Source organism: Balaenoptera acutorostrata, chromosome 3 (genome assembly GCF_949987535.1).
Source record: "Balaenoptera acutorostrata chromosome 3, mBalAcu1.1, whole genome shotgun sequence".
Classification (NCBI taxonomy): Eukaryota; Metazoa; Chordata; class Mammalia; order Artiodactyla; family Balaenopteridae; genus Balaenoptera; species Balaenoptera acutorostrata.
In genome coordinates this window covers 25,330,798-25,343,435 of record NC_080066.1, presented here as the reverse complement: position 1 = coordinate 25,343,435, position 12,638 = coordinate 25,330,798, and the positions used below count along the sequence as shown (strand labels likewise).

At 45.5% G+C, this 12,638-nt stretch overlaps 1 protein-coding gene across 2 annotated transcripts in view; it reads right to left on the bottom strand.

Moving 5' to 3' along the window:
• PRKCQ (protein kinase C theta) overlaps positions 1-10,644 on the bottom strand; it is a 152,168-nt gene extending 141,524 nt beyond the window's left edge. The window contains exon 1 of one of the 2 annotated variants that reach the window (XM_057544212.1): positions 10,576-10,644. The gene's annotated coding sequence lies outside the window, so the exon portion shown is untranslated. The remainder of the gene's footprint in view (positions 1-10,575) is intronic. The other variant, XM_057544213.1, reaches the window with a different exon arrangement.
• Between the last annotated feature and the right edge of the window lie 1,994 nt (positions 10,645-12,638).

The window sequence follows — 12,638 nt, the reverse complement described above, 5'->3', positions numbered from 1 at the left end:
GAACATGGGTCTCCTAGCCCCCATTTCTGTGACTTTTCCATCTGCCTTCACTGTTGGATGGCTCGGGAAGACTGGCAAGGCCATGGAAAAGCTGGACAAAGGCAGGGGGAAGGATGCCGCAAGATCCTCCAGTCTCTGCTACTGAAAAAGACAATCTAATCTGGATTAATACCCTTGTGTGCCAACTCCCATATGTCTTCATTTATTGCAAGGGACCTGGAAAGCAAGGTGGAGGGACTGGCACAATGGAACTGGGCAGGGGAGGGGAGGAAGGCAAACAGGTGACAGGGTATAGAGTCTGGCCAAACAGACGTCAATGCACCAAACTGTAACGATGTACTTGGCCCTATGCACCACTTCTCAGCCAGACCCTTAACATTCACCTTAAGCAGACAGGCCAGCATTGCAGGGCTTAGGGCTCTTAGCACTGATGATTAGGCCCTGAAAAATGTGACATTCAAAGTCAGAATCCTTCTTGTTAGCGATGAGGGAAAAATAGAATCTATTCCCAGACTAGGAGAGGTTTCATGAGCTTCCTCAAGTCAAGATGCGGTCTGAGCTCTGTGCCGAGAGTTTAAGAAAGAGAAGGAAATAGAAGACCTGGAATAGATGAGCTTCCTCAGGAAATACTAATTGAATTAGAATATCATCACTGAGCTCTGCTTATGAGCTAGACAGAATCTCAAGTCCCCAGAGACATGAGAAAGCATAAGAGGGAGGGTAACACATTACAAGCTACACAGAAAAGGTACAACACACAAAGACACTTTCTTGGGTAACTGCCAAAGGGCTCTGGTTGAGAAGAGGCTCCACGAACAAGGTGAGGAATGCACTTAGGGGGACACCTGCTTTTCTTATTTCCCAAAGGAAAGCAGGAGACACGGGATGGAGAAGCCATTAGGCTCTGGAAGGAAGGGATGCTGAGTCTCACACAGTTAGAAGTGTCTCCCTTGTTCTGCAGTCAAACATGAGCGTAACCCTTTGGTTGCCCTTGTGTGACCCCCCCCCCCGCCCCCCCCCCCAGGGAAATGTCACAGTGGAACTCACAGAGCATTTCCCCTGAAACATGATGGCATTCACACAGCAAGTATACTAAAAACTGCCTCTGAAATCCCATTGAGGCGACACGGGCTTTTGAGGTTAAAACCCTAAGCTCCAGTTTTAACAGTGTTTTAGCTGTGGCTTACTTGCCATTAGGAACCCATGCTAGTGCTCATTTTATTATTGCTGGGATTTATTTTTAATCTTCTTCGAACGATTATGTTTTTCTCCCCCTCTGGTTCCATATTTTTGGTTACACTTTCAGTGAGTCCCCTAAATAATTTATTATTCTTTAAGATATTTTTCTTTGAATACTCTCAATTATTTAATCTTTGGCATGCCTTTATTGTCCTAATTCTCAAATTAAGTCTTTTACTTTTTACCTTTCTTAATGAAGTTTAAGATCATGACGATTTTGTTCTGAAGAATCCTTAAAATCTTTTATCGTTTCATTAAATTTTTTAATCTCTTTTACCCTTTGATAATTTCTTTTTATTAAAATAATTTTGAGTTCGCTGTATATTTGCATTTAATGTTTACAAACTGCCTCAACCTTGTAGGATGTTTCAGAATATTTCAATATTACTTTTTATTTCCTGATCATTCTTAATCTTTTTTCCTTTTATTATTGGCATCTCCCAGCAAAGTAAGAAACTATGAGGATGACAGAGGGAGAAAATCATACCACAGAGACGGGGAGATGGAGTTTTTCCCTTGTAGCAAGATGCCTCTTTGCATTTTTAAATGTTTCCCATCACCTTCAACTCTGACTTTGTAGTAGAATGTATCTAGATAATTCCAGAGACCCACAGGCAAAAATTGCTGACGATGATAATGATTCTATTTGTGTAGACATTTAAACTACTAGATTGGGATTAGCACACAGTCCCTTAGACAATAAAGGTTCTAAAATGTGTAGCTCATTTATTTATTCCACTAACATTTATTGAGCACCTACTATGCATCAGAAACAGTGCTAGATACCAGGGATTCAATCAAGAATAAGAGAAGGTGCCTTCTGCCCTCAGAGAGTTTACAATCTATTTGGAACATCTAAAGGTAAAGAAACCAGTATATACTGGTTTGTGCCGTGCCAGCTAACATGTACGGACTGGTTGCCACACACGGAGCTAAGTGCTGTATGTAGATGATCTCGTACGTGCTTTAAGGACATGTGGGAGGAAGCAAAAGCCTAATTTGGAGGAAGAGTTTTCCAGAGGAAAACTGTGTAAGATAGGCCCTGAAAACATAGAGAATAGCCAAAGGAAGGAGGGGGCTAGAGGTAGGGCAGAAAGTTCCATGAGGCAATGGGACACATGGGACAGCTACGGAACCCAAAGAGGCTTGGACTTGGAGGAAAGTGATGTGTGTGGTGCTGGAGAGATGAGGCTGGAGAGGACAGGGGAGTGCAGACCAACTAGAACCTTCTAATTCACATTACAGGGTCCAGCTTTCATTCCAAGTACACTGGGTAGCCACTGGAGAGTTTAAAGCAAGGAGTGACAAGCTCAGATCTGGGTTCTAGAAGGACCCTCCCAGCTGCAGCACGGAGGACAGTCCATAGTAACAGAGACCAGTGAGGAGTTTCTGGCAGTGATCCAGAAGAGAAATGGTGGTGACCTGCAAATAAGAGTGGGGGCTGGAGAAGGTGGATGGAATAAAAAGATAAGCAGGGGGTGCGACTAACAGAACTTGGTTTGGGGGGAGCTGCGGAGGTGAGAAGTCAAGGAAAACGTTCAGATTTCTGCTCGTGCAAGGACAGGTGATGCCAGCGCCAGATACAGAAAAGAACGGGAGGCGGGTCTGTGGAAAGAGAAAGGGGAAGACGACGCCTGCAGTTTGGGGCAGGGGGTGTTGGATGCGCCTATCAAGCAGCCGCAAAAGAGGACTCTGGATAGGTCATGGTGGGGCAGCGGTCAGCCAGGAGGCTGCTGTTAAGGTCAGTGAGGGATGAGGTTACCCACGGGGTGAGAACACTGAGGAACATCAACCTTCCAGGGGACGGAAAGGAGAGGCGTAGCTTGCAAAGCACAGGAGAGGAAGGAAGGAGGACGGGAAGGGGGGATGGGAGGACGACGTTGCTCGGAGAATCCAGAGATGCTCAGTACCCGGTCTGCTGCAGAGAAGTCAAGGAAGACGGGAGCGGAATTTAGCAAGAATCAGCAAAAGGGAACAGGAATGGGATACATTCCCAGGGGCAGCAGAGGCAATGCCAGATGTCTGTGGCCAAGACATGGAGGGAAGACAGAGCAGCAGGTGCAGAGGACAATTTAAGGAGTCTGGTTGTGAAGAGGAGGAAAGAGAGAAGTAGCTGGAGGAAGGCACAGAAGGATGGCCTTTCTCTTCAAAGAAGGGAGGGATTTCAGCATGTCTGTGCAGTGAGAATGGGGCCAGGCATGAGGGAGGGAAGGAAAATACAGGTGCAAGAGGACATAATCAAGAGAATGAGATTCTCAAGGAGGAAGAAGAAATGGATTCCAGAGCTTCAATGGAGGATGAACATTAGACAGGTGAGGCTTTTTTTTTTTTTCATTGTAAAAGACAGGGAGGATGGGAGGGTGGATCCAGAGAGAGTTGGGCTTGTAGCCCTGTGATCTCAGGGTAAGGTGGTTTTCATCAGGAAAACTTCCATTTGCTCAGCAAAGCAGGCTGAGGGGGTGACGGTGGCAGGAGACGGTCTGAAATAGCTGCTGTAGAAAGGGAAAGAGAGTTGACCAGGCAAAGTCTGAAAGCCTGGCAGATGCTAGAAATCATGGAATCACGCACCAGGAATTTGCATAATTGCATAATTTTGTCCAGTAGAAACTCATCAGCCTCTGGATACACACTGGGAAAAGTAGACAGTGGGACTCAGCTATGGCCCCAGGGATCCCAGCTTTAGAAAGAAAAGCACGTCACCTCACATGGCTCCACTGAGGCTGCTTCTCCCAGCAGCAGGGGGAAAGCTTCAGGGGGAGGAAAGAGTGGCCCTTTTCATCTTTGTCAACAGCCCTGGTCTGTTTAATCAATACTACTTCTTCTTACGTGACTTAATTCCTTAAGAAGTTGATGGGGTATATCCCAAAGTCCATATTCCTCTTAACTAATGTGGAATATGGTTATAACACGTTCCCTGAGAAGATGTCTTCAAATTTTGGGAATACAATCTATGGAGGCCTGAAAGGAAGATTAAATTGTGAGCCAAGAGGTCAGGGTTCACAGCTAGTCATTTGTCATGTAACCCTTGATCAAGTTTCTTAACCTCTACAAGCCTCAGCGTCTCCTCTGTAAACTGTGGATGATCCACCCAATGAGCAGGACTTCAGGAGTAAATAATCCCACGTATCCAGGCACCTGCACGATGATCACTCAACTAATGTCACTTTCTCCTGCCCTCCCTCCAGGCCTGCGCTTGTGTGCTTCTATAACTTAAAAGGAACATTATAGAAAACTAAATGTCATGGGTCTATCATTTTCAAGCTTTTGGGTAAGACAAATGTCCCAAACTCCAGGACCCCAAATTTCATGAATTACTCTTGCTACATGAAATGCATGCTGGTCTTTTCTGTTCTATTCGATTTCATGTTTAAAGATACGCTTGTTCCAACACAGTAAGTTAATTTCATAATCCAATAATGGATTGTGTCTTGCAGTTTAAAAAACACTGGGTGAGAGGCCTGTTTTTGTATCGCTGAAAACATTAACGGACCACAGAATGGAAAATGCTGAAGACGACTGCTCTAAAAGCGCTACACACACAGCTGACGTGAATTTCTCCCCAAACTGAAAGAAAGACAGGTCAGCTGACTTGCATGAAAGACTTGCCTTCTTGCTCACCTGGGCTGAGGAGAGTTGTCTTATCTGACCATGAACTCACAGCACTTGGCTTGCTTTGGAAACTCACCCATATCTTGGCAACACTCTACTTGCTAGATGCTTACTTTAGCATCTACTCGGTGTGAACAACTCAGAGGGCTGAGATGGGAAGGAGGGTACGATAGCCAAGGGCAACTGAGGGTCTGCTCTTTGTACTTTCAACTAGAGAGTGTAGTTGATGCCAGTAGCACACTTTGAGGGGGAACTCTGGGCTCAGGCCCTCTACTCATTCACCCGCTGTGCTCAATCCAGACTGTCTTCCTTTCCCTCGCTAGGACGTCATGCTCACAGCAATCCTAAAACGCCGTTCCCACCTTCCAGAACATCCTCAGGTTTCAGCTGAGCCGCTGCTTTCTCTGGGGCATCTTCTCAGACGCCCCAGATCTAGCGCTCCCACAGCACCACGTATGCCCCTAGTACCGCGCTTACACACTCATTCTGCACTCATTTACTCACTACGTGCCAGCACTACTGTAGGAGCTGGGAACACAGCTACGGACAAACGCCAGCCCTCAGGGAGTTTATACTCTAGAGCAAGAAACAGACAAAATAAACGTATCACATTGTCATGCACCGTAATATTATAAACTGACATATAACAATACAAATATTGGGCTGGCCAAAAAGTTCATTGGGTTTTTCCATAAGACGTTATAAAAAAAAAAAAACCCCAAACGAACTCTTTGGCCAACCCAATACATGATGAAATCATCACACTTATAATTTCCCCTTCATCTGGCTGCATCTCCCCCTGCCCCCACCGGGTGGGTTATACAGCACAGCGTGCGGCTCTGAGCCTCCCAACAAGAGCTTGATGGATGAAACCACAGCCATCGACTTTTTGGTTCTCTCCACTGTCCTAAGAATTTGTCTGGTTTTGGTCACATATAAGAGATAACTCAACCTTTACCTAATCTTCTGCAAAGGGTCTGTTCTGCACATTTAGTGTCCTTAATACTAACGCCACGCTTACTTGATTCTCGACAACTATTCATTGCTAAAGCACGAGGTCCTTCACATAAGCAGGGGCAGCCCTCCCTAGAGACACCCGGTGTTTACCTGTCAGGAGCCCTCTCTGCCCATGGGTTCCCTAGTCCTCCAAGAGGTGCTGGAGTAATAAGTCCTCCAATTATTCTTCACTAGAAAAAGGGACATAAGCACGAGGTGAGATAGGAAAAAACAAATTCAGGAGCAGCATCGGCCCAGAGAACCCGCACGTCGTGCACCAAATGATTTGGTAAAAAGCTAACTGGTTAATTGGTTAACCTCACACCCATTAGGATGCCAACTATCAAAAAACAGAAAATAACGGGTGTCGAGTATCGGCGAGGACGGGAGACACCGACACCCTCGTGCGCTGTTGGTGGGAGTGTCGCATGGTGCAGCCGCCATAGAAAACAGTGTGGTGGCTTCTCAAAAAACTAAACCCGAAATTATCATTTAATCCAGCAATTCCACTTCTGGGTATACAGCCAAAAGAATTTAAAGCAGAAATTTGAAGAGATACATCCATATTCATAGCAGCACTACTCGTAAGCCAAAATGTGGAAGCAGCCCAAGCGTCCATGAACAGATGAATGGATAAACAAAATGTGGTCGATACATACAATGGAATATTATTCAGCCTTAAAAAAGGAAGGAAATTCTGACACGGGCTACAACATAGATGAACCTGAAGGACATTAAGCTAAGTGAAATAAGCAATACACAAAAAGACAAATACTGTCTGATTCCATTTATATGAGGTCCCTAGAGCAGTCAAATTCAAAGAAAGTAGAAGGGAGGTTTTAAGGGCCTGGAGGAAGGGATGGATGGGGAGTTATTGTTTAATGGGTACATAGTTTCAGTTTTGCAAAATGAAAAGAGCTCTGTAGATGGATGGTGGTGATAGTTGCATGACAACGTGAATGTACTTAATGCCGCTGAACTGCACATTTAAAAATTATTAAGATGGGAAATTTTGTTATGTGTATTTTATCACAATTTAAAATATTTAATTGGTAGGCCGTCTAGCTCTGTGGTTTATGGCAATGCTTGGCGATCACACACACCTGATTCTAACAGTTACCAGCTGGAAGAGCTGGGCAAGTGACAACCTCCCTGAGCCTCCGTTTCCCCATCTGCAGAATTCGGATGGTGATGGTGGTGGTGATAGTGATATCAAATTTATATAAGCTTCGCAAAGATTAAACATTACAAACAGTAATGTCTGTCAAGTACAAATAAAATTGAGTATAATATCTGGCACATAAATAATAAATAATAATACATCAATAAAACCATGCCTTATTGCTTTTACTGGCTCTGATTACCATCAATAGTATTAGCTTAATTCAAAAGTTAACATCATAATTTTTTAAAAAATGATATAAATGAACTCACTTATGAAACAGACTCACAGATTTTGAAAACAAACCTATGGTTACCAAAGGGGAAATGTGTGTGTGTGGGTGGGGATAAATTAGGAGCTTGGGATTAACATACACACACTACTAAATATAAAATAGAAAACCAACAAGGACCTACTGTATAGCACAGGAAACTCTACTCAATATTCTGTAATAACCTATATGGGGAAAGAATCTGAAAAAGGATATATGTATATGTATAACTGAACCACTTTTGCTGTACACCTGAAACTAACATTGTAAATCAACTACGCTCCAATAAAATTGAAAAAACAAAAGTTAACATCAATCTGTAGAAGTATGTGCTGCCAGAGTGAGTGGCTTTGAATATCTGCTATTTTAATCCCAGAGCAGAAATCTATGACTGTAGGCTTAGGATGTGCTATTCCTAATTTCAGAAACCTCTGGTTCTCATTTTGCACCAAGGATATCTTTAGATGACAGAGCAATGTGAATTTGTGTATAAGTGCTTGACAGGTTAAAATAATGAAAGATGTTTCCATTATTGCAAGGAAACACCTTTTCTCTTTTTTGCCTCGACATCATGTTTTCCTATGAGTTTCTCCTAATTTCTGCCTTAACAGTTAAAATACATATTAGAAAGCAAACCTGAATGATTTGCTGCTTGAAAACGAGACACTTAAAGTTTTAAAATAGACAGAAACAGAAAGAATGAGTTTAATGCTATGTCATGTCACCACAAGACTAATTTCCCTACTTTTTAATTACAATCTGATTTTGGGCAACAAAATTACGTAAATATGAAACCACATTATACATCGGTATTCCCTGGGACTTATAACCATTTTTTATTTTTATGAAATGATTTGTGAAAATTACTTGAAAAACAGATAAAAGATTGAACCCTCTAAAATGGAAGCCACCTGAAATCAAAAATACCCTTATTAACAGTCACATTTGATTACTATATCAGCAATACTTTCAAGGGCCAACAACATAATCAGTAACTCTAAAACATGAAATGCACTAAGAACAGGAAGTACTAATTCCAATTCCTATTTTAAAGGATGGCAAATGTCCTATCATCAAATTCTGCATTATAAGGAGATTTGTGGAGCTTTACTCCTAATCTCCTGGTAGATTTCTACCAGAAGCCCACACTCTCAAAAGAAAATCCTGAACCCAGTCTACATGGAATTTTAGATAAAACACCAAATTCATGACACAAAAGAATTTCGTCTTTTCCACAGAAGAGAGACAATATATTACAATGGCATGAGGGACCTTTATAGAAATGGCCAAAGACAAATGCGCTATTCGAGGGAGCCTCCAGGACCTGCTGTGAACAAGAGAAATCTCATCTCGGTGTAGAGAGGGATCTTTGAGATTTGAAGAAGGACCACGGTGTGACTTACTTAACAGTATCCCTGCATACCCGAAAGACAAGTGACACATCGGCAAAAGAAAGTTCCAGTGTTGACCTATGTATCTTCCAAACAGACTCAATAGGGAGTGTCTGTTGGAGGGAGGAGGGTCTGGGAGAAGGAAAGCAGCTCAAGCTCGTCTGAGAGCCACCTGCCATCCTGAGCAACCATCGCACAAGACAGTGGCGGAAGTGAACAACTGATAAGGCAGAGGGGGTGACAAGAGTCGTCCCTGGAAGTTTACATTTTATAAGTTTACAAGAAAAATCACAGGGTCTGAAACAAAGGCTGGTGATGCTGACAGGTTACTCTTGAAATCAGAGAGAAAAGTTTAAGGGGGGGGGGAACCCCACAACAAACCAACTTAATTTCGACTTAATTGCTAACTTGGAGGAGCTCCACAGCTGGGGCTTTGAAGGTTTTAGAAGCTCTTCCCATGTTGCGTCTTTAAATATATATATGTTCAATCAGCACAAGAAAGACTAACCAGATCAGTCTGTGGCAGACACCTGCCTCAAACAATGGCACTGATCTCCGAGGGATTTTAAACAGCTGTGCATAAACTTCAAAAGTAATTTGCAACCAAATTAGTGAATGTCACCCTCCTTCCCACCAGACACAGCATTTTTTAAAAGACATTAAGCATCCACCGTGAGACTGCCATTTTACAAGAGTTAACAAAGATAAGTTAGGGGGGGAATGAAGATGGTGATTCACAAGTTTGGGTGTGGGGTAGGAGTGGGGGAACCCGCACCTTACGAACAGGGCTTGTCTATCAAGTATCCCCATCAGGAAAGGACGGTGGTGGTCACAGGTTCTAGAGAACAATGTAAGGAGAGCAACAACCAGACTCGTGTTCAGAAAGGGCAGGGCACCTGCGGGACCCGCACGTTACCGCTACCTAGGGACGGATCATCCTTGGTTTGGGTCATTCCCTCCACGGACACAGAGCGGTGTCCTCTCCTTCTCCCCGTGTCACCACCCCCTCCTTGGCAGCTTGGTCCATCACTGAATCATCTTACCACCACTCTGACCAGGACAACCCCGAAGGACAAGGCAGCTCAGCAGTGCTGTCCCGGCAGAAACCCCAGGATCTCCCAGGTGAGGCTGCCTCGGGCCTCTCTTAATTGACCCCGTGGGGAGTGCCGAGCCGTTAGCATGAAAGGTCCATTTCACACTGATAACCGGGGCTCTTAAAAACCCAATAAAATAAAGACACTGACTCTACTTTCTTAACATGTGGCCCTCAAAGCTGAAAAACATTCTCACCAAGGTTACAGGATTGAGCACCAGGGAAAAAACCACTCTCACCCACAATTACAGCATGAAGCACCACTTTTTTTTTTCTTCTTTGTATCTATCAAAGCCGGCCTCGCCCTGACGACGGCCCCTGGAAACAAACCAAGTTTGTTTATAGGCGAGTGTTAGCAGCCCTCTCCAATCCTCTAACAAATGCCAAGAAAACTGAAGTTATTTTCCTCTGCGGACAGGTTGCCACTACATCAAACACCTCTCCTTCCCAATACGTGCCGAGAACACAAAACTTTCCGCCGCCCTCCTCCCTCCCTCCCACCCAAGCCGTTCGTTCAGGTGAAAGAAAACCCCAGAAGCAAGAGGCGGCGGCCCGGCCCCTTCCCCGGTGGCCTCCGCCCGGCCAAGGTCCGCGCATCCCGGGCACCCCGCGCGCGAGAAACCACGGAAACTAGACCCAAAGTTTGCGGCTCGAGTGGCCGTTTCCGAGTTCGCCATCAGCCTACTCGCCCCTTCCTGGACCGGCTCGGAGCCGGAGCCCGAGCTGGGTGGCCACCCCACCGCCCCTCGCAGGGCGCACGGCCCCGGCCCCGCGGCCCCTGCCCTCCCGGTCGGCGCCCGGCGCAGGGACCTACCTGCGGGCGACGGCGGTCCGAGCGCGCGGCTGGGCAGCGGCGGCGGCGGCGGCGGGAGCGGGCTGCCGGCGCGGTGGGTGCGCCCGCGGGCGGCGCCGGCCAGAGGGCGCTAGTCACCCCGCGGCCCCGCCGCCGAGACTGCTCCCCCGACGCCCTCCCCGGAGCCGCGGCCCGCGCACCACCCGCCGCGCGCCGCTCTCCCCGAGGGCCCGCCCCGCGCTCCTCCCCGCGCTTCCGCTCGCGGCGGCTTCGGCCCTGAGACCAGGACCCATCCCCGCGCTCGGGATGCTGAGCCAGGCGCCGCGCGCGGGCAGAGGGGCCCCGAGTCCACATGACTCTCCATCCAACCAAACCGAAAAGCGAAACGAGCCTTCCCACGGGAATGCTCAAGGTCATTAGGTAAAAAGAACTTCAGCTGTTTGGCCAGCTTTTTCCACTAGAAAGGGCTAGAACCCTGTTCTTTTAAAACGACCCACCTGAGAAGGATTTGGTGCCGTTCTGTCCGCTAGATAATCTTTCCTCGGTTGTGTCCTACCTCTGACTTTGTTTCTGCACAGTCGTTTTATATATCATTTCCAAGTTGCATTGCTTTGAACTTGACAGCCCTTGAAGCTGTAGTGCAATGTCTTATCAGTGCATTTGTCATTGGAAGAGTTTACGCCTGGTTTGTGGTACTGATGATCGTGATGAGGATAGTTGGGGTGCTTTTTCCTGTGGTCTGTAGAACTAACTTTTCATTCAGGTTAGAAAATCTATATACTGGTTACCAGTACTGCAGGGCCGTTCCCTCTCAATTAGGCCACGAAATGATTAAAATGTACTTGGTGTAGGCTTTTGTTGCTATAATATACTAAGCCCAGGTTAGTTTAAGAAATAAAACAATAGTCCTTTGTTTTGTCTTTTGTTTTTTCTTTTCTTTTTTTTCTTTTTTCTTTTTTTTTAGAGAGGGAGATTAAAAATGTATGGAAGAGCCTAACGTTGGATCAGCGCACTTCCGTCAGCTGACGACAGCTCAGACTACAGCTAGTCCCAAACTTCTAAAGATGAAAAACTGAGGCCCAGAAGGGTTTACTGACTTAATTCACACAGCTGCCTTGTGGCAGGCCTGTGCTGGGAAGCCAGATATGCTGACTTTTCCCCCTAATCTGTATGAATTCAGCAAAGCAAACGCACACACCTTTTACAGATAAAAATATATTCCCTGAAAAGTATGCTGTCTCTCACATTTATCAATATGTAACAGCACTGCATAGACCCTGACGCCAGGATCATCCAACAGAGAGGCTGCCACGTCTTGGAAGATAGTAGCCAGGAGGTGTGAGGCTGGACACACCTTGGCTGTGTGGGCTCACTGTGCTGTCACCAGAGCCTGGCACACAGTAGGCGCTCACTGTACATTTGCTATTGAGATTTGGTGGGAAAATGCATCTATGGCTGAACAAGGTGGCAGAGCTGGAGAAATGACCCCCACTAAGAGGCCCAGCCTCTCTCTGGGAAACCTGCTGGTTCAAGATGCCTTCCTCCTGGGTCTCCATAGCCATCCTTAAACAGAGCCTCTCACATGGAAGAGAGATGGCAGACTGCCAGGGGCTGCAGGGTCTGGGAGACAGCAAACCCACTCATTCCTCATTGCTGGGGTTTTCAATGACTATTTGAGAAGGAGGTTAAATATGAATCACATGTAGGGGCTCAAGGGAAAGTCATATGTCCTTTTAATGTAGTCAGTAGTCAGTGGCTTTTAAAAAGTTTCAAATAATGATGATGACGATCATCATCATATACTGAGGACCTATCTACCAGTGGCTGTAATGAGCACTTTTCATTTTTTTAATTAGTTATTTTTGTGATGAGCACGTTTGACGCACTATTCATTTAATCCTCACAACAATCTCAAGAGGTGGATATTATATCCTCATTATCATCACTATCATCACCATCATCATCTCTATTTTAGAGATGAGAATAATGCAGCTTAGAAGGATTATGCAGCCTGCCCACAATCGTACAGTTAATGAAGTACCACAACCAGGATTCAAACTCAGGCCAGTCTGAAACAGCTCCCT